Source organism: Pempheris klunzingeri, chromosome 5 (assembly GCF_042242105.1).
Source record: "Pempheris klunzingeri isolate RE-2024b chromosome 5, fPemKlu1.hap1, whole genome shotgun sequence".
Lineage (NCBI taxonomy): Eukaryota > Metazoa > Chordata > Actinopteri > Acropomatiformes > Pempheridae > Pempheris > Pempheris klunzingeri.
This window is the reverse complement of record NC_092016.1, coordinates 28230974-28255486: the sequence shown is the minus strand read 5'-3', so window position 1 is coordinate 28255486 and position 24513 is coordinate 28230974. Positions and strand designations below refer to the sequence as shown.

Below are 24513 nucleotides of genomic sequence, written 5' to 3'. Positions count from 1 at the left end.
TTAGTACCTACTACCACGTGTTTCGGCTTGAGTTAACTTGAAAGAGATATTCCTGACTGTTACTGCCCTGCATTTCAGTCACCATACACTGGGTCGGAAACTATCTTCACCTGCTTCTCCAAAAACTCAACAAGATCTGTAAATTGGGGTTGTCTGCCTTGCCTCTCCTCAAATTCACACACATGTGATCTCCACCTTTCTCTCAGCTTGTAGGGAAGTTTCATGATCAGGTTTTTCATGTTTGATGAACTTTTCAGGAATATTGTGAAGATTTGTAATGCCTTGGGGTCTTCAGCTTTAATTGCAGGCCACCCCAAGGCTTTCTTCATGTAAGCAGGACAAATTTTGAGCCTCTTTCTGGTCTCATGTGGAGACAACTCCTTACAAGATCTCTGGGAAGGCCGCTTGTGTACTGATCCAGAAAATACAGTGAAGCAGATAGACTGTATTTTCTGGCTCAACGGTATGCTCAAAGGCTCTGATAAATGGTCTATATGACAAAACTTTACCACTGAAAATCGGGATCTCTCTATGTGGGAGATTAGAGAGTTGTTGTTGCTTAACAAGAATTGCTGTACTATCATTTAGGCATTCAAGGATGTTTGTCAGCTTATCATGACTGACTGCTCCGTGAGGATGCCATGAGCTGATCTGATACTCTTTCAGACACATCTGGAATTTGAACAGTCTCTGTTAAATCATTAAAAGGACTGGCTGCCTGGTCACCGCTGGCTTTGGTATGGATGGCATTGACTGCAATCTGACTGCATTACGACAGGCTGAAAATGGACACTATCCCTGGGGCGAACACTAGGTATCTGTATAATAGAAACAGTTTTGTTGGCGTTACCTTCAGTTGGCAGGTTTTCTGCAAATGGCTGCCTCTCTTCAGTGTGTGGTTTTGCGGTCTGATTGATCTCTGCAGTGTCTTTTTCTTCTATTGCAGACGTAAGAACAGCAAGTTCAGAAGATGAGGCCTCCAACTGAGTTTTCAGCTCCAAAGCTTCACGTTTGTGCTTTAATGATTGCATTTCTTTCAGCGTTTCCTCCTGCTCCTCCAGATCATGCTTCTCCTTCAGTGCTGCCATTTTGACCATGATGGCTGCTAGTTCTGCTTCTGCATGGATCCTAGCAGAGGCTACAGAAAAAGCTCTTGAGACTTGGGATGCGCTGTCTTTGGGGCCCACTTCCATCTCTTGGAATCCAATAGCCTATGTGGGCTCACATACTCCAGACAGCCACTCAGACACCAAAGAAAGAAATTCATTATTTTCTGCCATTTTAGGCCCAAACCATTCATATTCCTCTTGATTAGCTTCTTCTTCAGTCGGAAGATTTTAAAACTACACATGAAGCTTATAATGAATTTCTAACAGTTGCTTGTATTTCAGAAGATTGTCTTCAACTTCATGCGCACAAGACGCGTCTTCCATAAATTCAATCATTATATTTTTCCTTCTTGTTAAATGTTTTCTTCTTATATGTCTTAACTTGGATATATGTTCAATTTCAAGATTCAAGATTCAAAGACTTTGTCACATGCTCAGCAGCAATCACTGGCAGTGAAATTCTTGTGTCTCTGGTTCCCATTAACACTGCTAACGATATCAAATAAAAACACACCAGCAAGCAAGTAAGAAATATAAATATAAATAAGGTATATACAACTAAGAAAATAATAAAATGAAATAAAATGTACAGCTAAATGGATAAATAGAGGTGCAAAATAGGGCACAGTGCAAAATTGCTTGCAGATTATGGACAGTTTAAGAGTCTTATGGCCTGGGGGATGAAACTGTCCCTGAGCCTGCTGGTGCAGGTTCGGATGCTGCAGTACCGACGGCCAGACGGCAGCAGGCAGAACAGTTTGTGGCTGGGGTGGTAAGAGTCTTTGATGATATCGGTGGCCTTCTTCCTACACCGCTGAATGTAGAGGTCCTCCATGGATGGCAGCATCGACCTGGTGATGTGCTGTGCAGTCTTCACCACCCTCTGTAGAGCCTTACGGTTGAGGGCGGTGCAACTGCCGTACCAGGAGGTGATGCAGCCAGTCAGGATACTCTCAATGGTGCACCTGTAGAAGCTGCAGAGCATCCTGGAGTCCACGTTTAGCCTCCGCAGCCTGCGGAGGAAGAAGAGACGCTGTCTTGCTGACTTGGTGATGAAGTCAGTGTGGTGAGACCAGGTCAAGTCCTCGCTGATGTGAACCCCGAGGAATCTGAAGCTGCTGACTCTCTCCACCGTAGTCCCATTGATGAAGAGGGGGGCATGTTCCTCTCTCTGTCTCTTCCTGTAGTCCACGATCAGCTCCTTTGTTTTACTGACGTTGAGATGGAGGTATGGAATTTCCCCCCTTAGGGGATCAATAAAGGTGAATTGATTAATTGGTTGTTGTACTGGCACCAAGATGTCAGGGCTCTGACCTCCTCTCTGTAGGCTGTAATTTGATGATGGTGTTGGAGCTGTGGGTGGCCACGCAGTCATGTGTAGACAGGGAGTACAGGAGAGGGCTGAGCACACAGCCCTGGGGGGCGCCGGTGTTGAGAGTTAGGGTGGAGGATGTGGTGCTGCCAATCCGCACAGCCTGGGGTCTGCCCGTCAGGAAGTTCAGGATCCAGTCACAGAGGGTGGTGTTGAGACCGAGGTCACTGAGTTTGATGATGAGCTTCGAGGGTACAATGGTGTTGAATGCTGAACTATAGTCAATGAATAGCATCCTCACATATGTGTCCCTCTGCTCCAGGTGGGAGAGGGCAGTGTGGAGGGTGAGGGAGATGGGGTTTCAGTCGACCTATTTGGCCTGTAGGCGAACTGAAGCGGGTCCAGTGAGTCAGGGAGGGAGGAGGTGATGAATCCTTTGACTAACCGCTCAAAGCACTTCATGATGGTGGAGGTGAGTGCTACTGGGTGGTAGTCGTTCAGGCAGAGGGTTTTGGGTTTCTTTGGAACAGGGACAATGATGGTCTTCTTGAAACATGTAGGGACTACAGACTGGAGCAGTGACGTGTTGAAAATGTCTGCAAAGACATCTGCCAGCTGATCTGTACACGCCTTGAGGGCTCGGCCAGGGATGCCGTCAGGTCCAGGAGCCTTGCGTGTGGTAGACCGTTTGAATGATTTACACATGTCTGCCCTGGATATAACAAGTGGGCAGCGGGCCTCCTGGGTCTTTTGCACCTCCACAGCCAGGGAGTTGCTCTCAAACCGTGCATAAAAAGTGTTCAGATTGTCTGGAAGAGATGCAGACACCACCTCAGTACTGCTGGTCTTCTTTTTATAGTCTGTGAGTGTTTTGAGACCAGCCCACATGTTGCTAGTGTTGAAGTCTTTGAAATGAGACTCCACTTTGTCCCTGTATTGTCTCTTAGCAGTGCTGATAGCTCTCCGGAGTGCGTACCTGGACTTCCTGTACTCCTCCAAATCACCGGAGTTGTAGGTGTCGGTCCATGCTTTAAGTTTTGCACGGAGTTTTTAAGTTTTGCACATTAACCCAGGTCTTCCGGTTGGGGAATGACCGCACAGTAGTCCTCGGTACGACGTCATCGATACATTTGCCGATGTAGCCGATGACTGTGTCCGTGTATGTGTTTATGTTGTTGTCCTTAAACACACACCACTCCGTACTGCTGAAGACTGCTGAAGAGCAGAGTCTGATTGGTCGGACCACTGCTGAATGGTCCGCGTTGCCGGTGGGTCTCGTTTCAGTTTCTGCCTATAGGAAGGCAGCAGCAGAACTGAGACATGATCAGATTTGCCGAAGGGGGGGCGGGGGAGGGCCTTGTATCCGTCCCGGAAGGGAGAGGGACAGCTGATGTGCTGGTAGTATCTCGGCAGGACTTTCCTCAGGTTGGCGTTGTTAAAGTCCCCGGCCACGATAAACGCAGCCTCCGGCCGTGAGGTCTCTGTCCTCAGTAGAGGAGGCCGGTTTCCACATTTCCTCAGCCGGACTAGGACTCATCCATCTCTTGACCTTTGTTTGAGCTACTGGCCATTATTTCCTCTTCTTCTGTTCCTTTTACAATATGATCCATTGTTATGACCTAGCTCAAAAGGCCACAACAAAAAGGAGAGACACACAAAGCATAAAGATTAAGGTGTATTTTATTTAACTTAAACCAAATCCAAATTAATGCCAAATTAGGGTGGGGTTATGAAAGTAAGTAGAATCAGTAGTGTGGGTGTGATGAATGTGTGAATCATGTCTGCGTGAGTGTTGTAAATGCATGCCAAATCATAAAGGACAAAACTGGAACGCCATGGCAGAGCCCGGTGCGTGTTTTACCTATGAAGGTGAGCAGAGAGAGTGATTAGTAGGTGGCTAGCTCTTAAATAACCCAGGAGCACCCTGGGCCCCACAGGTGCTTCTTATTAACCCAATCAACCACTCAAGCACAACAGACATGAACCACCAGGGCCGCCCTCAAGATGACCTCAGGGGTCATCACATCCATCTTTTCTTAATCATTTATCCAGAAATTATCCAAAAAATTCAATTGTCCTCTCCTATAGTGGACTACTTACAGTTTGAACAATTTCAATATAATCCACTCCAGTAGCAGATTTCCTTTATTTCCTTTTATTTCTTTGTTGCTCCTTAGATTGTGAAAGGCAAAGAAGGCTGTACATACCAAGCTCCCAAACAATCAGGCCATGTGGTCATCATCCAAATCTAGTGCGCATGTGCGGAAGTATATGCAGCCTGTTACGATTGCTCCTGCTTGTTTTCTTATTTTTAACTAACTGTAACTGTTTGTGCCGTATACAAATTACGCCACCGGAGTTTTGGGCCACCTTGCTATGATGACCCCGCCCACTTTGCGATGGTACGCTACTGTAATGGAAATGCAACTGAGTCGAGTCGAGCTGAGTAGGTACTAGTGGAAACGTGCCATTACTTTGGAAGTAGCAGTGGACCGGTGATGAGTTGTCTGGTGGAATAGGAGAGTTTGCGGTACCACGGGGCTGGGTCGGTGAGTCAGCTGTTCGGGCCGGTGTCCAGGGAAGGTCCCGAGTCGGAGTCCGACGGAGTCTCGTCTTGGCCAGATGATGGGGCAGCTCTGCTGACGGCGGTGGCTGGCGGTGGCTGGCGGAAACTGGCGGTGCCACGGGTCTGGTTCGATGGCTCGGCGGTGCGTCTGGTGGTCAGCAGTACAGCTTGATGGTCTCCCAGCTTTGGTCCTGGTTCAACTCTAGCGGGGTTTGAGGGTAGTTTGCAGTGAAACCTGCTGGCTTCTCGGCTCAGGTCCGGCTACGGGCGCTAGCAGTCTTAAGACTGTTCAACAGTAGAGTTTACTGCTTCTGGGTTGAGTTCTGGTCAGACTCACTTAACTTTCACTGAGAACGGGTTGCAGCGGGTCTCAGGAAGATTATCAGTTCTTTTAAGCGAAGGTGCTGGATCTCAAAAACGGGCTTCGTTGTGGGGAAGCGTTTCAGGTGAACCTTAAAGCAGATGCCGCAGCAAAGAAAGCTGGTGATTATGCAGGACAGATGCTGGCACTCCATGTGGAACCTCTTCCAGAACTCACCGAAACAGATATCAAAAACATGCAAGAGCGGGCAGGACCATATGAACAAAACCAATTGCAAAGACAAGGAGCTCAGAAAAGCAACGGGCTATGGAGAGCACATGATGGTTGCCTTGTAGCTCCGGCCACACTCTGCTACTTGCTATTGAAACAAGCTCATGGACCTACACATGTTAGCAAGAAACAGACACAGAAAAACATTAAACAGATTTGGTGGCATCCGCATGTGGTGAGCGGAGGGTCAGGAGAATAAGTTCCTTGGTTCTAACCACACCTTTAACTAAGACTAAGTTGCCAGACAACGCCACTTTGGAATCCCACCCAAGACAGCACCTTTAAGGCGCAGGTTCGTTGACTCAGGAGGCAGGAGACGTGGTTCCAATCTTTTCCAATTGTACATTCTTTATTTGAAAGAAAATATAAGTAGTTAAAATAATAAAACGCACCATTCACACAGGAATTAAACTTGGGGACTAAATTAAAGCTGAGGCTACCGGTGCATATAGGCTGATGGGGTGCGGTCGTACGTGACAGTCGTACACACACACGAGAAAGGTACCCGGATCCCAAGGAGCACAGCACACAAGAAGGGGATCCTGCCACCAGACCACCAGCCCCCAACACCACCGGACCGCACACACAAATTAGTGGGGTTACACACAAACCAAAGAAAACCCAACCAAAATGTCAAATATCAAATAATATCAATATAATATCAAAATGTTACTTTATCTCTGCCGGGTGCAGTAAACATATGGCCGTTGGTAGCCGTTGGTAGCTGTTTTGGCTACACGAGTGATCAGCTGATCGCTCTGAAACCTACTGGCATCTTGACCACGAGATCTTCACAAATTCCAGAAGAATTGTGGAGGAAAACACACCGAGGTTGCAGAGGAAAGGAGAACCAGTGGAGGAGAGAAACCAGAAGGAGTCAACGGAGGCGTACGGAGGAAAAGAAATATAAACCCTGTCTCCCCATCGTTACTATGGGCAACATGAGATCGCTGGTAAACAAGATGGAGGAGCTAACAGCGTTAGCCAGGAGTCAGATGGAGTAGCGGGAGTGTAGTCTGGTGTGCTTTTTGGAGACATGGCTGCATCAGGACATTCCGGACGACAATGTTTCCATCGGTGGCTTCCAAACTATTCGGGCCGACAGGGATTGCACCAGGAGCGGTAAACAGAAAGGAGGGGGGCTTGCCGTTCTGGTGAACAACAGGTGGTGCAATCCTGCTCATATTACTATCAAGGAGAGCATCTGCAGCCCGGACATTGAACTGTTTGCTGTTGGTCTTCGTCCACGTTGCCTGCCACAGGAGTTTTCACATGTTGTTGTGGTAACTGTTTACATTCCTCCTTCTGCCAACCCAACTTCGGCGTGTGATGTCATCCACTCCACGCCATAGCCTGGGTACAGACTCTACACCCGAGTGCACTCACTGCTATCTCTGTCTTCAACCATGTCACCATGGCAAAGGCACCTCTGGTTCCACCAGAGAGGAGAAGACCCTGGACTCTGGACTCACCTGATTATTATTATTATATAATACAGCTCCTCACTCGGAGTGTACATGCTGTTATATATTATTGTTGGTAATGGTGGTATTATTTGTATCATTATTATTATTACATAATACAGCTCCTCACTCGGAGTGTACATGTTATATATTATTGTTAGTAGTAGTGGTATTATTTGTATAATAATAATAATAATAATAATAATAATAATATGATACAGCTCCTCTCTCTGAGTGTACATGTTATATGTTATTGTTGGTGTTAGTAGTAGTGGTAGTAGTATTATATAATACATCTTCTCACTCTGAATGTACATGTTATATATTATTATTAGTAGTGGTATTATTTGTATTATTATTATTATTATTACTTTCGTGTTTGAAGTTTATTCTTATTCTTTTGGAGCTGTGCGTAACAAAAAGCAATTTCCCCCTGGGGATTATTAAAGTAATTCTGATTCTGATTCTGATCTGAAACAAAATATACAAAACCTAGGAAACAGATAATTGGCAGCTACAAGTATAAAGCAAGTAGAAATCAATTAAACAAAAATAATGTCAGCTGCCAAATACAAATTACTAGAAATGCAAAGAAAAATAAACCATGTAAAGAACAGAGAACCCAAATGAAATATCTAAACAAATAAATCTAAATACAGAAATAGTCAATACAGCAAATCAAAATAACTGGGCAGGGCAACTGAATGGGGCTATTGGTCAGACATAAAAAGGCTTCAATAAGAAAAAGCCAATAAATAGTACCCGAAAGTCAGCAGAAAAAAAGTACAGAGCAATACTTGCGAGTAATTTAACACCAGGAAAAGCAATTGTCGCAATAGGGCAGGTTCACAAACTGTGGTGGATTAGAGCCTCTCCACAAAACAGATCTTAGAAAACAGCGGGTTGTAGTGGATACACCGAACAATCCCACCAAAGCCAATCTCTACAAAGCAGCAGCGGTCCCCAGCTGTGAGTGACATTAAATTTGTGGTCAGCTGCTGACATCACACACACACTTGACCCCAGGGATCTGTAAAACAGAGTCACACTCAAAGGGAGGGCGAGAAAGAGACGACCCACGACCAGCATTCACCTGCATTAGCTTAGCCTTAGCAACAAGGTGGCTTTAACATAAACCCTGCAGAGAGAGGGACTTACCACTGCGCTAACAGCGAGCAGGGTACGCCAATACTCGGGTGCATGCAAACCAGGGGCTCTGCAGTGCAACTCAACAATTAGTAGCAGCCAAGGAGTTAACACAGCAGGTGAGTAGACTAGCCACCTTACCTGCCTGACGCGGGCTTGGTTGGACCGGAAGTGACGCAACCGATCAGGAAGCAGAGAGAGAGCCAGCAGGGGGGAAATTCACCCCTTAAATAGTAATGGCGCCTCTAGTGGTTGGCTATGGTGATGCCAATCAAGCACTGCCAGAGCAGAGAGTAATATGGCAACACAATTTCTATGCTGCACGCACATGACTGTACTTATAGCAAACTACACACATGAATGTGACACATGCAACTCCCATAATGTTAAGACCCCATATCGCTGCCCCATTGGACATTTCCCTGTGCCAGATGCCCCTTTCAAAGACATTACCATTGACTTTACTGACATGGGAGCAGACAGTAGGGTAAAAGGATACAGGTATCTTTTGGTTATGGTTGATAGGTTACAAAGTGGGTGGAAGCCATCCCTTGCAGAACTGAATCAGCATTAGCATTAATGTCCATGAGAAGTTCCCAGAGCAGTAAAACACACTTGAGTCCACATGAGCTGTTGACAGGTCAGCCTATGCCTGGACCTCCTAGAGAGGCAGCCTCTGCTGGATGTGTGGCAAATTGACTGCGACGACTACATGAAATCTTTGACCTTATCCGAGTTTTGTCTACACAGGTCCAACAGGTCGAGCAGAGACCAGCAACAGCTGATGAACCGCCTCCTGCACAGGTACTAGTGGGCGACTGGGTACGGGTGAAGGTCCACAAGACAAAGTGGTCGGAACCCAGGTGGACTGGACTGTGGGAGGTAACTGAATGCACTTCACATGCAGTCCAAGTAAAAGGTAAAGCAGGAGCAAATTGGCACCACCTCACACATTGTGTACCAGATAACCCACCCTCTCGGACTTTAAGAGAGGTTAGGAGCAATTTGGCTGAATCTACCAAAAGCTAGGACCATTTAGTAACCAATCATGTACTCCCGCCTACACAGGCTGGTGAGAGTTTCCATGCTAGAAAACCACATTGATCACATTGAGCAGTTTGATCTCCTGAATTCGCGTTGGGAGGTGTGAAAGGAGGGCCTCTTCCCACCTAGTCTAAACCAATCACAGTTTTATCCACAATATCTGAAGGTTACAAATTGATGCATTATACAGAGCCCTGGGCTCTTTCTACTATCTGTTGGATACAGAGTAACAGCTTGCTGACTGCGGTTTTCTGAGAACAGACCATGGCCATGCTTGTTTTATTCTTACAAACATTAAAACACCTTCAATGAGAGAAATTGCCTGTCCTCATTCGAAATAAACGAACACGACATTAGCTTAGCTTTGTCTCTCAGTCGAGGCCTAGTGTGTGTATGTGTGTGTGTAGATAAAGGTGCCAGGTTAGAGGAGAAGATGGTTAGTCTGCAGACCCTGTGTCTATGTGAGCAAACTAACATCAACTAAACTTTATGGCTGCACTACTGTGCTTGCATGATTATTGTGATGTGTTGTTTACTAACACATCACATCACAATAATCAAACTCCATGAACATTAAAGCAAATCAAATACATTAACAAGGTTAAACCATGTATGCAGTAATGTTATGCTAATTATGCCCAGTTAGAGTTTGTTACCAGTGTCCTTCAGTGTGCTGCTTTCTTAGCCTGTTGGTGGGCCAGGCTGGAGGAATGGTGTGGTTCTTGTCCGTTGCTGTGTGATTGCAGGCTGGAGAAATCTGGTCGCTCCTTTGTTTCTTGCTAGTTAGCAGCTTGGTGCTTCCTTTGTCCTTTTTCACTGCCACTTCCGGTTTGAGAGGACGCTGGCGTGTCTTTCGCCGCTTCTCACTCCGAGCCAAAAAGCCTGTTTGTTTTGTTTTGTTTTGAGATCATCATTATGATATCCCGTTGATCTGCTGTGACAGTTGTATCCACCGATCAGCTGTCCCACTGACCTGGTAGTCAGTGATCCACGGCATCTCCTGGGAAATTTGGACTATCAGGACTTCTCAGGACTTCCCTCATCCAGTGGTAGCTATAGCCGGTGGCTGGCGGCTGCAACAACTTGCTACTGTTTCATCCGATGCCGGTAGCAGCTATAGCCACTAGCTGCTAGGAAGTAGCAGAGATGATGCTAACATATTCCTCGAGGGAACTTCGGAACCTCTTCAGCTTGTCCATCCCAAACTGCCTGGCTGTAATTAAGTCCCTTGGACTCTTGTGTCGCGGTAGGTACGTCCACAGGGGGTCTTGACGCAAGTTCATTTACTCTAACTCACCCATCCCCTCCATACTATCCGTCAGCCGTTCTGGAGTGCGACGTCATCACAACAAACCCCACGTGCGTACATGCAATCTGCTCCTCCCCTGGCACCTGCCCCAGCTCTAGCCATTAGTGATGTGTCGGTCATGAACGATCCGGTTCTTAGAGCCGGCTCTTTGAAGTGAACGACAGGAACCGGCTCCTGATCGGGAGCCGATCTGATCAGGAGCATAGAGCAGAGCATCAGGGTATAGACGCACAGCGCAGTGAGCACACGAACTGGAGTGAGGGAGAGACAAGAGAGCGAGAGAGAGCACTGCTACAAGTCAGACTGCAGGCAGGACAGGTGAGAAACATGAGCGACAGAAAATGTAGAAAAATTTGGACACATTTTAATATGATATCTATTTATTTATTTATTATTTATTTTTTAATATTGATAGTTCAAAGGCAGAGTGCAGACTTTGCAAAATTAAAATTTCATATCAGGCAGGCTTCACAAATAACCTGCACGGGCATGCGTGTACTGTTCACCTATCAATTCAGTTAGAGGAGGAAAGACAAGCAAGGGAACCTGCTGTTAATGAAGGTGCCAGTGTGTCTACTGCTCCTACAATGTCTACAGCATTATCCAGGACAACACCACAGCCACCAAGACCTACAGCCCAGAGCTCTATGACCCCAGTAAAATTAAATAATTTCAAATCAATAAGGCAATATAAACAATAAATATTCTATATAATGTGTATTTTACATTAGTAATTCACTTTTCACATAATTTGGTAATAAATTTATTAAAGCAACAAAAAAAATCTGAGGAGTCACTTGGGAGCCGAAAGAGCCGGCTCTTTTTAGGGAGCCGACCCAAAAGAGCCGGCTCTCTAAAAAAAATTCCCGAAATTCCCATCACTACTAGCCATGGGCAAGGATGTCATGTTCATGTTACTAAATGCACGCTCCCTTAACAACAAGGCCCTACTGATCAATGACTTAATTACTGATAGAAACATTGATATACTCTGCTTAACTGAGACCTGGCAGAACAAACATGACTTCATCACTTTGAACCAAGCCACCCCCCCAGGCTATGCTTATCTGCAGAGGCCTCGCTCTATGGGTCGTGGTGGTGGCCTAATGGTTATCCCTCGAGCCGACATCATGATTAAAGAAATCATAATACCTCCTGCCACCTCATTCCAGTGCCTGGCTTTCACTGTGGCTGGGTCTTCTCAGAGCCAAGTCATCCTCATATACCGCCCAACCAAAGTCTCCAACTCCACTGACTTGTTCTGGCTGTCTGAATTGTTAACAACTGTTTGTTCCACCTCTGCTTCTCCATCCACACTCTTGCTCGGGGACCTCAATATACATGTGGACTCCAGCAGCTGCACATTCGCAACAGAGTTCCTGTCACTGCTGGACTGCTTCAACTTCACGCAGCATGTACAAGGCCCCACCCACACCAAAGGTCACACATTGGACCTCGTCTGCACCTCTGGCACCACCCACCAACCTGCAGTCCCTGGATCTAGCTGTATCGGACCACCATGCCATAATTTTCACTATCCCAGCCTCCCTCCCCAGACAACGTCATAAGCGTACCATCACCTTCAGGAACCCCAAAACAGTGTGTCCACGAGTGCTATCTACCCTGATAGCGACCAACGTGGCTGTGGCCCCTCCTGACACCACTGTTGATAACCTGGTGGCCCGTTTCAACTCTGCCTTAACTGTCTGCTTCGACTCTCTGGCCCCCCTCAAAACCAGGACTGTCTCCTTCACCCGTACTGCCCCCTGGTTCACCCCTGAGCTCCGCTCCTTGAAAACCACTGGTCGACGGCTAGAAAGGCTCTGCAAAAAAACTGGCCTCACTATCCATGATCTAGCTTTCAAAGACCATGTTCAGGCCAACAAGGAAGCTCTTTCTCAGACCAAGGCCCAGTATTACCCAGCTCTTATTGGGACCCAGGAAAACAACCCCAGGATGCTGTTTTCCACCATCAATCAATTACTCCGCACCCTCAGTGTCCCCTGCCCTTTAGGTGCCCCCAACCTTTGCTCCAAGTTCTTGGACTTCTTCCAACATAAAGTGGATTCCATTCACTAGCAGCTCCTGGCACCTGCCTCCACCACTTCTCTCACTCTGCTGGTTTTGAATAAGAATGTAAAATCGTAGACGTTGATGCATTTTGGATCAAGTTCTACTGATGAGTTTGTGTCCTGATAGTAAACGTGTATTTTGACCTGCTCTCTGTCAATTAAGCTCATTCTTGACACTTGATGTGAGTTCTCTTAATACTTCACTTAACTTTGCTACCTGCTACAAAGATGCGGCTTTCATTTATTGACATATGGGTTTTTCAGCGGCACTGCAAGGGGAGAGATGCAGAAAAACTGGCCTCAAGATCATGAGTGCGAGGCCCATTAGCATTACGCATTGCTAGTTCTGCAATTGCTGCTTCAAATGACGAGAGGCCTTCCGGAAAAAAGTTTCCACGACTTGTTATCCCAAAGTGAATAATGACGTCAAACTTCTGCTCTCATGTTGACAACGTTCTGGTCATGTCATCATGGTGTTTGATTTATTGTCCTTGTCAAAAAGATGTTGGAGGAAGGTGTCAGGAAGATTTCTACCCGTCTGAAAGCGGCATTGTGGAATGCCAACAGTAGCTGAAGGTTTTCCTTTTCAAACCGTGCAGGTGTCTTAAGAGAAACATTGTGTAGCAGCATAGAAATTGTGTTGCCATTATTATACTTTGTGCCAATTGGCAGCACCATAGCCAACCACTGACGGTGCCATGGCTATTTAAGGGGTGGATTTCCCCCTGCTGGCTCTCCCTCTCTGCTTCCTGGTTGGTTGCGTCACTGCTGGCTCGACCACGCTCTCATCGGGCAGGTAAGGCGGCTAGTCTGCTCACCTTCTGTGTAGGCCTGTGGGTATTATTAATTGCTGTGTTGTACTGCAGGGCCCTTGGTTCGAGTGCCCCGGAGTTTTTAATGGATCGTGTACCCCGCTCACTGTCGGCACGGTGATTCTTGCGGTCAGGTGTGTGGCGTCAGCAGCTGACTACACAGTTGGCGCTGCTCGTAGCTGGGGATCGCTGCTGCTTTGTTGGGACCTGCTTTGTTGGGACCTGCGTTGTGTGGATCGCTGCTGCTTTGTGGAGATCGGCGTCAGTGAGTTTCCTCGGCGTGTCCGCTGTAACGCGCCGATTTCCATCATCCGTCTGGTGGAGAGGTTCTACTTCACCAGCTGTGGACCTGCCTTCTTAAGACAATTGCTTTTCCCCTGGCTTACATCACTCGCAAGTATTGCGTGGTACTCTGGTGTGCTGACTGTTATTAATTGACTGGCTTGATTGGAGCCCTTTTTAAAGTCTGTTTGTTGGGAGTGTGGGTTGCATTTTTGTTTTCATTGCCCTGTTCCGTTGTCTTGATTTGTTGTATTGATTATTTTTGTATTTAGATTTATTTGTTTAGATATTTCATTTGGGCAGAGTTTTTCTTGTTTCTTACCTTATTTCTCTTTGTATTTTGAGTAACTTATATTTGGCAACCGGTAGTTTTGTTTAGTTTAATTGATTTCTGCTGCCATTTATTTGTTCCCAAGTTTTTGTATATTGTTTGTTCTGTTGGATTACTGTAACTCCACTAACCTGTGTGTGTGTTCCTTTTGTTTTAGTTGCTGAGGTCCGGTGGTCTGGTGGTGGGATCCCCTTTTGTGTGCTGTGCTCCCTGGGATTCGGGTATCCTTCACGTGTGTGTGTGTGTGTGTGACTGTCACAGCTGGGTGTCTTCTCTTTTTTTGTTTGTTGGGATTCACCGCTCCATCAACTCGTGCACCAGTATCCTCAGCTTTAATTTAGTCCCCTAGTTTAATCCCTGTGTGAATGGTGTGTTTTTATATCATTTTAATCAAATTCTGTTAATAAAACTTGTATTTTTTTTGAGATTGGAACACTGTCTCTTGCTATTTGAGTGAACGGACCTTTGCGCCTTTAAAGGTGCGTCATTCAGTTCTTTGGGCTGAGATCCCAAAGTGGCGTTTTTTGGCAACGTGATTTGTTAAATGGAGTAAGAACGACTATTTCTTTGTTTCCCTGACCCTCCGATCGCCACAATTGCATTGGCCGGGAATCGGACCCGGGTCTCCCGCGTGGCAGGCGAGAATTCTACCACTGAACCACCAATGCCGATGTGACGCTCACCTACCACGACAGCCTGCAAGGGGTTCATTACTCAACGTTTCAATGCTATGTCAACAGCATCTGGCAATTTTGACTGAGACATACAAAATCCATTTTTTGAAGGGTATGGATCTATTCACTCTCCAAGAACACTAAGCAGATGTTTTGGTCAACTCACTGACACATCTGGAGATAAAGAATGCCATAGGTGCAGTGTCGAGCGACATCTCCAGATCCTGACGGAAACCCGCTGAGTGCGTTTCTGGACCTCGTAGTGCTTAATTGGACCTCATAGTGCTCATGGTGAAATGTTTGCATTTCGAACTCCTCTCATTGGATTAAGCGCATTCTTCACACTTGAGGTGAATTATCTCAAGACAAGCTTTCAGATACACAGTTCTGCTGGTTTTGAATAAGAATGTAAAATCGTAGACGTCGATGCATTTTGGATCAAGGTCTACTGATGAGTTTGTGTCCTGATAGTAAACGTGTATTTTGACCTGCTCTCTGTCAATTAAGCTCATTCTTGACACTTGATGTGAGTTCTCTTAATACTTCACTTAACTTTGCTACTTGCTACAAAGATGCAGCTTTCATTTATTGACATATGGGTTTTTCAGCGGCACTGCAAGGGGAGAGATGCAGAAAAACTGGCCTCAAGATCATGAGTGCGAGGCCCATTAGCATTACGCATTGCTAGTTCTGCAATTGCTGCTTCAAATGACGAGAGGCCTTCCGGAAAAAAGTTTCCACGACTTGTTATCCCAAAGTGAATAATGACGTCAAACTTCTGCTCTCATGTTGACAACGTTCTGGTCATGTCATCATAGTGTTTGATTTATTGTCCTCGTCCAAAAGATGTTGGAGGAAGGTCTCAGGAAGATTTCTACCCGTCTGAAAGCGGCATTGTGGAATGCCAACAGTAGCTGAAGGTTTCCCTTTTCAAACCGGGCAGGTGTCTTAAGAGAAACATTGCATTGGCCGGGAATCGGACCCGGGTCTCCCGCGTGGCAGGCGAGAATTCTACCACTGAACCACCAATGCCGATGTGACGCTCACCTACCACGACAGCCTGCAAGGGGTTCATTACTCAACGTTTCAATGCTATGTCAACAGCATCTGGCAATTTTGACTGAGACATACAAAATCCATTTTTTGAAGGGTATGGATCTATTCACTCTCCAAGAACACTAAGCAGATGTTTTGGTCAACTCACTGACACATCTGGAGATAAAGAATGCCATAGGTGCAGTGTCGAGCGACATCTCCAGATCCTGACGGAAACCCGCTGAGTGCGTTTCTGGACCTCGTAGTGCTTAATTGGACCTCATAGTGCTCATGGTGAAATGTTTGCATTTCGAACTCCTCTCATTGGATTAAGCGCATTCTTCACACTTGAGGTGAATTATCTCAAGACAAGCTTTCAGATACACAGTTCTGCTGGTTTTGAATAAGAATGTAAAATCGTAGACGTCGATGCATTTTGGATCAAGGTCTACTGATGAGTTTGTGTCCTGATAGTAAACGTGTATTTTGACCTGCTCTCTGTCAATTAAGCTCATTCTTGACACTTGATGTGAGTTCTCTTAATACTTCACTTAACTTTGCTACTTGCTACAAAGATGCAGCTTTCATTTATTGACATATGGGTTTTTCAGCGGCACTGCAAGGGGAGAGATGCAGAAAAACTGGCCTCAAGATCATGAGTGCGAGGCCCATTAGCATTACGCATTGCTAGTTCTGCAATTGCTGCTTCAAATGACGAGAGGCCTTCCGGAAAAAAGTTTCCACGACTTGTTATCCCAAAGTGAATAATGGCGTCAAACTTCTGCTCTCATGTTGACAACGTTCTGGTCATGTCATCATAGTGTTTGATTTATTGTCCTCGTCCAAAAGATGTTGGAGGAAGGTGTCAGGAAGACTTCTACCCGTCTGAAAGCGGCATTGTGGAATGCCAACAGTAGCTGAAGGTTTCCCTTTTCAAACCGGGCAGGTGTCTTAAGAGAAACATTGCATTGGCCGGGAATCGGACCCGGGTCTCCCGCGTGGCAGGCGAGAATTCTACCACTGAACCACCAATGCCGATGTGACGCTCACCTACCACGACAGCCTGCAAGGGGTTCATTACTCAACGTTTCAATGCTATGTCAACAGCATCTGGCAATTTTGACTGAGACATACAAAATCCATTTTTTGAAGGGTATGGATCTATTCACTCTCCAAGAACACTAAGCAGATGTTTTGGTCAACTCACTGACACATCTGGAGATAAAGAATGCCATAGGTGCAGTGTCGAGCGACATCTCCAGATCCTGACGGAAACCCGCTGAGTGCGTTTCTGGACCTCGTAGTGCTTAATTGGACCTCATAGTGCTCATGGTGAAATGTTTGCATTTCGAACTCCTCTCATTGGATTAAGCGCATTCTTCACACTTGAGGTGAATTATCTCAAGACAAGCTTTCAGATACACAGTTCTGCTGGTTTTGAATAAGAATGTAAAATCGTAGACGTCGATGCATTTTGGATCAAGGTCTACTGATGAGTTTGTGTCCTGATAGTAAACGTGTATTTTGACCTGCTCTCTGTCAATTAAGCTCATTCTTGACACTTGATGTGAGTTCTCTTAATACTTCACTTAACTTTGCTACTTGCTACAAAGATGCAGCTTTCATTTATTGACATATGGGTTTTTCAGCGGCACTGCAAGGGGAGAGATGCAGAAAAACTGGCCTCAAGATCATGAGTGCGAGGCCCATTAGCATTACGCATTGCTAGTTCTGCAATTGCTGCTTCAAATGACGAGAGGCCTTCCGGAAAAAAGTTTCCACGACTTGTTATCCCAAAGTGAATAATGACGTCAAACTTCTGCTCTCATGTTGACAACGTTCTGGTCATGTCATCATAGTGTTTGATTTATTGTCCTCGTCCAAAAGATGTTGGAGGAAGGTCTCAGGAAGATTTCTACCCGTCTGAAAGCGGCATTGTGGAATGCCAACAGTAGCTGAAGGTTTCCCTTTTCAAACCGGGCAGGTGTCTTAAGAGAAACATTGCATTGGCCGGGAATCGGACCCGGGTCTCCCGCGTGGCAGGCGAGAATTCTACCACTGAACCACCAATGCCGATGTGACGCTCACCTACCACGACAGCCTGCAAGGGGTTCATTACTCAACGTTTCAATGCTATGTCAACAGCATCTGGCAATTTTGACTGAGACATACAAAATCCATTTTTTGAAGGGTATGGATCTATTCACTCTCCAAGAACACTAAGCAGATGTTTTGGTCAACTCACTGACACATCTGGAGATAAAGAATGCCATAGGTGCAGTGTCGAGCGACATCTCCAGATCCTGACGGAAACCCGCTGAGTGCGTTTCTGGACCTCGTAGTGCTTAATTGGACCTCATAGTGCTCATGGTGAAATGTTTGCATTTCGAACTCCTCTCATTGGATTAAGCGCATTCTTCACACTTGAGGTGAATTATCTCAAGACAAGCTTTCAGATACACAGTTCTGCTGGTTTTGAATAAGAATGTAAAATCGTAGACGTCGATGCATTTTGGATCAAGGTCTACTGATGAGTTTGTGTCCTGATAGTAAACGTGTATTTTGACCTGCTCTCTGTCAATTAAGCTCATTCTTGACACTTGATGTGAGTTCTCTTAATACTTCACTTAACTTTGCTACTTGCTACAAAGATGCAGCTTTCATTTATTGACATATGGGTTTTTCAGCGGCACTGCAAGGGGAGAGATGCAGAAAAACTGGCCTCAAGATCATGAGTGCGAGGCCCATTAGCATTACGCATTGCTAGTTCTGCAGTTGCTGCTTCAAATGACGAGAGGCCTTCCGGAAAAAAGTTTCCACGACTTGTTATCCCAAAGTGAATAATGACGTCAAACTTCTGCTCTCATGTTGACAACGTTCTGGTCATGTCATCATAGTGTTTGATTTATTGTCCTCGTCCAAAAGATGTTGGAGGAAGGTCTCAGGAAGATTTCTACCCGTCTGAAAGCGGCATTGTGGAATGCCAACAGTAGCTGAAGGTTTCCCTTTTCAAACCGGGCAGGTGTCTTAAGAGAAACATTGCATTGGCCGGGAATCGGACGCGGGTCTCCCGCGTGGCAGGCGAGAATTCTACCACTGAACCACCAATGCCGATGTGACGCTCACCTACCACGACAGCCTGCAAGGGGTTCATTACTCAACGTTTCAATGCTATGTCAACAGCATCTGGCAATTTTGACTGAGACATACAAAATCCATTTTTTGAAGGGTATGGATCTATTCACTCTCCAAGAACACTAAGCAGATGTTTTGGTCAACTCACTGACACATCTGGAGATAAAGAATGCCATAGGTGCAGTGTCGAGCGACATCTCCAGATCCTGACGGAAACCCGCTGAGTGCGTTTCTGGACCTCGTAGTGCTTAATTGGACCTCATAGTGCTCATGGTGAAATGTTTGCATTTCGAACTCCTCTCATTGGATTAAGCGCATTCTTCACACTTGAGGTGAATTATCTCAAGACAAGCTTTCAGATACACAGTTCTGCTGGTTTTGAATAAGAATGTAAAATCGTAGACGTCGATGCATTTTGGATCAAGGTCTACTGATGAGTTTGTGTCCTGATAGTAAACGTGTATTTTGACCTGCTCTCTGTCAATTAAGCTCATTCTTGACACTTGATGTGAGTTCTCTTAATACTTCACTTAACTTTGCTACTTGCTACAAAGATGCAGCTTTCATTTATTGACATATGGGTTTTTCAGCGGCACTGCAAGGGGAGAGATGCAGAAAAACTGGCCTCAAGATCATGAGTGCGAGGCCCATTAGCATTACGCATTGCTAGTTCTGCAATTGCTGCTTCAAATGACGAGAGGCCTTCCGGAAAAAAGTTTCCACGACTTGTTATCCCAAAGTGAATAATGGCGTCAAACTTCTGCTCTCATGTTGACAACGTTCTGGTCATGTCATCATAGTGTTTGATTTATTGTCCTCGTCCAAAAGATGTTGGAGGAAGGTGTCAGGAAGATTTCTACCCGTCTGAAAGCGGCATTGTGGAATGCCAACAGTAGCTGAAGGTTTCCCTTTTCAAACCGGGCAGGTGTCTTAAGAGAAACATTGCATTGGCCGGGAATCGGACCCGGGTCTCCCGCGTGGCAGGCGAGAATTCTACCACTGAACCACCAATGCCGATGTGACGCTCACCTACCACGACAGCCTGCAAGGGGTTCATTACTCAACGTTTCAATGCTATGTCAACAGCATCTGGCAATTTTGACTGAGACATACAAAATCCATTTTTTGAAGGGTATGGATCTATTCACTCTCCAAGAACACTAAGCAGATGTTTTGGTCAACTCACTGACACATCTGGAGATAAAGAATGCCATAGGTGCAGTGTCGAGCGACATCTCCAGATCCTGACGGAAACCCGCTGAGTGCGTTTCTGGACCTCGTAGTGCTTAATTGGACCTCATAGTGCTCATGGTGAAATGTTTGCATTTCGAACTCCTCTCATTGGATTAAGCGCATTCTTCACACTTGAGGTGAATTATCTCAAGACAAGCTTTCAGATACACAGTTCTGCTGGTTTTGAATAAGAATGTAAAATCGTAGACGTTGATGCATTTTGGATCAAGGTCTACTGATGAGTTTGTGTCCTGATAGTAAACGTGTATTTTGACCTGCTCTCTGTCAATTAAGCTCATTCTTGACACTTGATGTGAGTTCTCTTAATACTTCACTTAACTTTGCTACTTGCTACAAAGATGCAGCTTTCATTTATTGACATATGGGTTTTTCAGCGGCACTGCAAGGGGAGAGATGCAGAAAAACTGGCCTCAAGATCATGAGTGCGAGGCCCATTAGCATTACGCATTGCTAGTTCTGCAATTGCTGCTTCAAATGACGAGAGGCCTTCCGGAAAAAAGTTTCCACGACTTGTTATCCCAAAGTGAATAATGGCGTCAAACTTCTGCTCTCATGTTGACAACGTTCTGGTCATGTCATCATAGTGTTTGATTTATTGTCCTCGTCCAAAAGATGTTGGAGGAAGGTGTCAGGAAGATTTCTACCCGTCTGAAAGCGGCATTGTGGAATGCCAACAGTAGCTGAAGGTTTCCCTTTTCAAACCGGGCAGGTGTCTTAAGAGAAACATTGCATTGGCCGGGAATCGGACCCGGGTCTCCCGCGTGGCAGGCGAGAATTCTACCACTGAACCACCAATGCCGATGTGACGCTCACCTACCACGACAGCCTGCAAGGGGTTCATTACTCAACGTTTCAATGCTATGTCAACAGCATCTGGCAATTTTGACTGAGACATACAAAATCCATTTTTTGAAGGGTATGGATCTATTCACTCTCCAAGAACACTAAGCAGATGTTTTGGTCAACTCACTGACACATCTGGAGATAAAGAATGCCATAGGTGCAGTGTCGAGCGACATCTCCAGATCCTGACGGAAACCCGCTGAGTGCGTTTCTGGACCTCGTAGTGCTTAATTGGACCTCATAGTGCTCATGGTGAAATGTTTGCATTTCGAACTCCTCTCATTGGATTAAGCGCATTCTTCACACTTGAGGTGAATTATCTCAAGACAAGCTTTCAGATACACAGTTCTGCTGGTTTTGAATAAGAATGTAAAATCGTAGACGTCGATGCATTTTGGATCAAGGTCTACTGATGAGTTTGTGTCCTGATAGTAAACGTGTATTTTGACCTGCTCTCTGTCAATTAAGCTCATTCTTGACACTTGATGTGAGTTCTCTTAATACTTCACTTAACTTTGCTACTTGCTACAAAGATGCAGCTTTCATTTATTGACATATGGGTTTTTCAGCGGCACTGCAAGGGGAGAGATGCAGAAAAACTGGCCTCAAGATCATGAGTGCGAGGCCCATTAGCATTACGCATTGCTAGTTCTGCAATTGCTGCTTCAAATGACGAGAGGCCTTCCGGAAAAAAGTTTCCACGACTTGTTATCCCAAAGTGAATAATGACGTCAAACTTCTGCTCTCATGTTGACAACGTTCTGGTCATGTCATCATAGTGTTTGATTTATTGTCCTCGTCCAAAAGATGTTGGAGGAAGGTGTCAGGAAGATTTCTACCCGTCTGAAAGCGGCATTGTGGAATGCCAACAGTAGCTGAAGGTTTCCCTTTTCAAACCGGGCAGGTGTCTTAAGAGAAACATTGCATTGGCCGGGAATCGGACCCGGGTCTCCCGCGTGGCAGGCGAGAATTCTACCACTGAACCACCAATGCCAATGTGACACTCACCTACCACGACAGCCTACAAGGGGTTCATTACTCAACGTTTCAATGCTATGTCAACAGCATCTGGCAATTTTGACTGAGACATACAAAATCCATTTTTTGAAGGGTATGGATCTATTCACTCTCCAAGAACACTAAGCAGATGTTTTGGTCAACTCACTGACACATCTGGAGATAAAGAATGCCATAGGTGCAGTGTCGAGCGACATCTCCAGATCCTGACGGAAACCCGCTGAGTGCGTTTCTGGACCTCGTAGTGCTTAATTGGACCTCATAGTGCTCATGGTGAAATGTTTGCATTTCGAACTCCTCTCATTGGATTAAGCGCATTCTTCACACTTGAGGTGAATTATCTCAAGACAAGCTTTCAGATACACAGTTCTGCTGGTTTTGAATAAGAATGTAAAATCGTAGACGTCGATGCATTTTGGATCAAGGTCTACTGATGAGTTTGTGTCCTGATAGTAAACGTGTATTTTGACCTGCTCTCTGTCAATTAAGCTCATTCTTGACACTTGATGTGAGTTCTCTTAATACTTCACTTAACTTTGCTACTTGCTACAAAGATGCAGCTTTCATTTATTGACATATGGGTTTTTCAGCGGCACTGCAAGGGGAGAGATGCAGAAAAACTGGCCTCAAGATCATGAGTGCGAGGCCCATTAGCATTACGCATTGCTAGTTCTGCAATTGCTGCTTCAAATGACGAGAGGCCTTCCGGAAAAAAGTTTCCACGACTTGTTATCCCAAAGTGAATAATGACGTCAAACTTCTGCTCTCATGTTGACAACGTTCTGGTCATGTCATCATAGTGTTTGATTTATTGTCCTCGTCCAAAAGATGTTGGAGGAAGGTCTCAGGAAGATTTCTACCCGTCTGAAAGCGGCATTGTGGAATGCCAACAGTAGCTGAAGGTTTCCCTTTTCAAACCGGGCAGGTGTCTTAAGAGAAACATTGCATTGGCCGGGAATCGGACCCGGGTCTCCCGCGTGGCAGGCGAGAATTCTACCACTGAACCACCAATGCCGATGTGACGCTCACCTACCACGACAGCCTGCAAGGGGTTCATTACTCAACGTTTCAGTGCTATGTCAACAGCATCTGGCAATTTTGACTGAGACATACAAAATCCATTTTTTGAAGGGTATGGATCTATTCACTCTCCAAGAACACTAAGCAGATGTTTTGGTCAACTCACTGACACATCTGGAGATAAAGAATGCCATAGGTGCAGTGTCGAGCGACATCTCCAGATCCTGACGGAAACCCGCTGAGTGCGTTTCTGGACCTCGTAGTGCTTAATTGGACCTCATAGTGCTCATGGTGAAATGTTTGCATTTCGAACTCCTCTCATTGGATTAAGCGCATTCTTCACACTTGAGGTGAATTATCTCAAGACAAGCTTTCAGATACACAGTTCTGCTGGTTTTGAATAAGAATGTAAAATCGTAGACGTTGATGCATTTTGGATCAAGGTCTACTGATGAGTTTGTGTCCTGATAGTAAACGTGTATTTTGACCTGCTCTCTGTCAATTAAGCTCATTCTTGACACTTGATGTGAGTTCTCTTAATACTTCACTTAACTTTGCTACTTGCTACAAAGATGCAGCTTTCATTTATTGACATATGGGTTTTTCAGCGGCACTGCAAGGGGAGAGATGCAGAAAAACTGGCCTCAAGATCATGAGTGCGAGGCCCATTAGCATTACGCATTGCTAGTTCTGCAATTGCTGCTTCAAATGACGAGAGGCCTTCCGGAAAAAAGTTTCCACGACTTGTTATCCCAAAGTGAATAATGACGTCAAACTTCTGCTCTCATGTTGACAACGTTCTGGTCATGTCATCATAGTGTTTGATTTATTGTCCTCGTCCAAAAGATGTTGGAGGAAGGTGTCAGGAAGATTTCTACCCGTCTGAAAGCGGCATTGTGGAATGCCAACAGTAGCTGAAGGTTTCCCTTTTCAAACCGGGCAGGTGTCTTAAGAGAAACATTGCATTGGCCGGGAATCGGACCCGGGTCTCCCGCGTGGCAGGCGAGAATTCTACCACTGAACCACCAATGCCAATGTGACGCTCACCTACCACGACAGCCTTCAAGGGGTTCATTACTCAACGTTTCAATGCTATGTCAACAGCATCTGGCAATTTTGACTGAGACATACAAAATCCATTTTTTGAAGGGTATGGATCTATTCACTCTCCAAGAACACTAAGCAGATGTTTTGGTCAACTCACTGACACATCTGGAGATAAAGAATGCCATAGGTGCAGTGTCGAGCGACATCTCCAGATCCTGACGGAAACCCGCTGAGTGCGTTTCTGGACCTCGTAGTGCTTAATTGGACCTCATAGTGCTCATGGTGAAATGTTTGCATTTCGAACTCCTCTCATTGGATTAAGCGCATTCTTCACACTTGAGGTGAATTATCTCAAGACAAGCTTTCAGATACACAGTTCTGCTGGTTTTGAATAAGAATGTAAAATCGTAGACGTTGATGCATTTTGGATCAAGGTCTACTGATGAGTTT

At 45.5% G+C, this 24513-nt stretch overlaps 9 non-coding genes across 9 annotated transcripts; all 9 read right to left on the bottom strand.

Moving 5' to 3' along the window:
• Positions 1-14635: 14635 nt before the first annotated feature.
• Positions 14636-14706, bottom strand: trnag-gcc (transfer RNA glycine (anticodon GCC)). The gene has a single exon. It is a non-coding gene; the product is annotated as a tRNA-Gly (tRNA).
• Positions 14707-15673: 967 nt separating this feature from the next.
• trnag-gcc (transfer RNA glycine (anticodon GCC)) lies at positions 15674-15744 on the bottom strand. The gene has a single exon. It is a non-coding gene; the product is annotated as a tRNA-Gly (tRNA).
• Positions 15745-16711: 967 nt separating this feature from the next.
• Positions 16712-16782, bottom strand: trnag-gcc (transfer RNA glycine (anticodon GCC)). The gene has a single exon. It is a non-coding gene; the product is annotated as a tRNA-Gly (tRNA).
• A 967-nt stretch (positions 16783-17749) lies between these two features.
• trnag-gcc (transfer RNA glycine (anticodon GCC)) lies at positions 17750-17820 on the bottom strand. The gene has a single exon. It is a non-coding gene; the product is annotated as a tRNA-Gly (tRNA).
• A 2005-nt stretch (positions 17821-19825) lies between these two features.
• trnag-gcc (transfer RNA glycine (anticodon GCC)) lies at positions 19826-19896 on the bottom strand. The gene has a single exon. It is a non-coding gene; the product is annotated as a tRNA-Gly (tRNA).
• A 967-nt stretch (positions 19897-20863) lies between these two features.
• Positions 20864-20934, bottom strand: trnag-gcc (transfer RNA glycine (anticodon GCC)). The gene has a single exon. It is a non-coding gene; the product is annotated as a tRNA-Gly (tRNA).
• Positions 20935-21901: 967 nt separating this feature from the next.
• trnag-gcc (transfer RNA glycine (anticodon GCC)) lies at positions 21902-21972 on the bottom strand. Its single transcript has one exon. It is a non-coding gene; the product is annotated as a tRNA-Gly (tRNA).
• Positions 21973-22939: 967 nt separating this feature from the next.
• trnag-gcc (transfer RNA glycine (anticodon GCC)) lies at positions 22940-23010 on the bottom strand. Its single transcript has one exon. It is a non-coding gene; the product is annotated as a tRNA-Gly (tRNA).
• A 967-nt stretch (positions 23011-23977) lies between these two features.
• Positions 23978-24048, bottom strand: trnag-gcc (transfer RNA glycine (anticodon GCC)). The gene has a single exon. It is a non-coding gene; the product is annotated as a tRNA-Gly (tRNA).
• Positions 24049-24513: the final 465 nt, after the last annotated feature.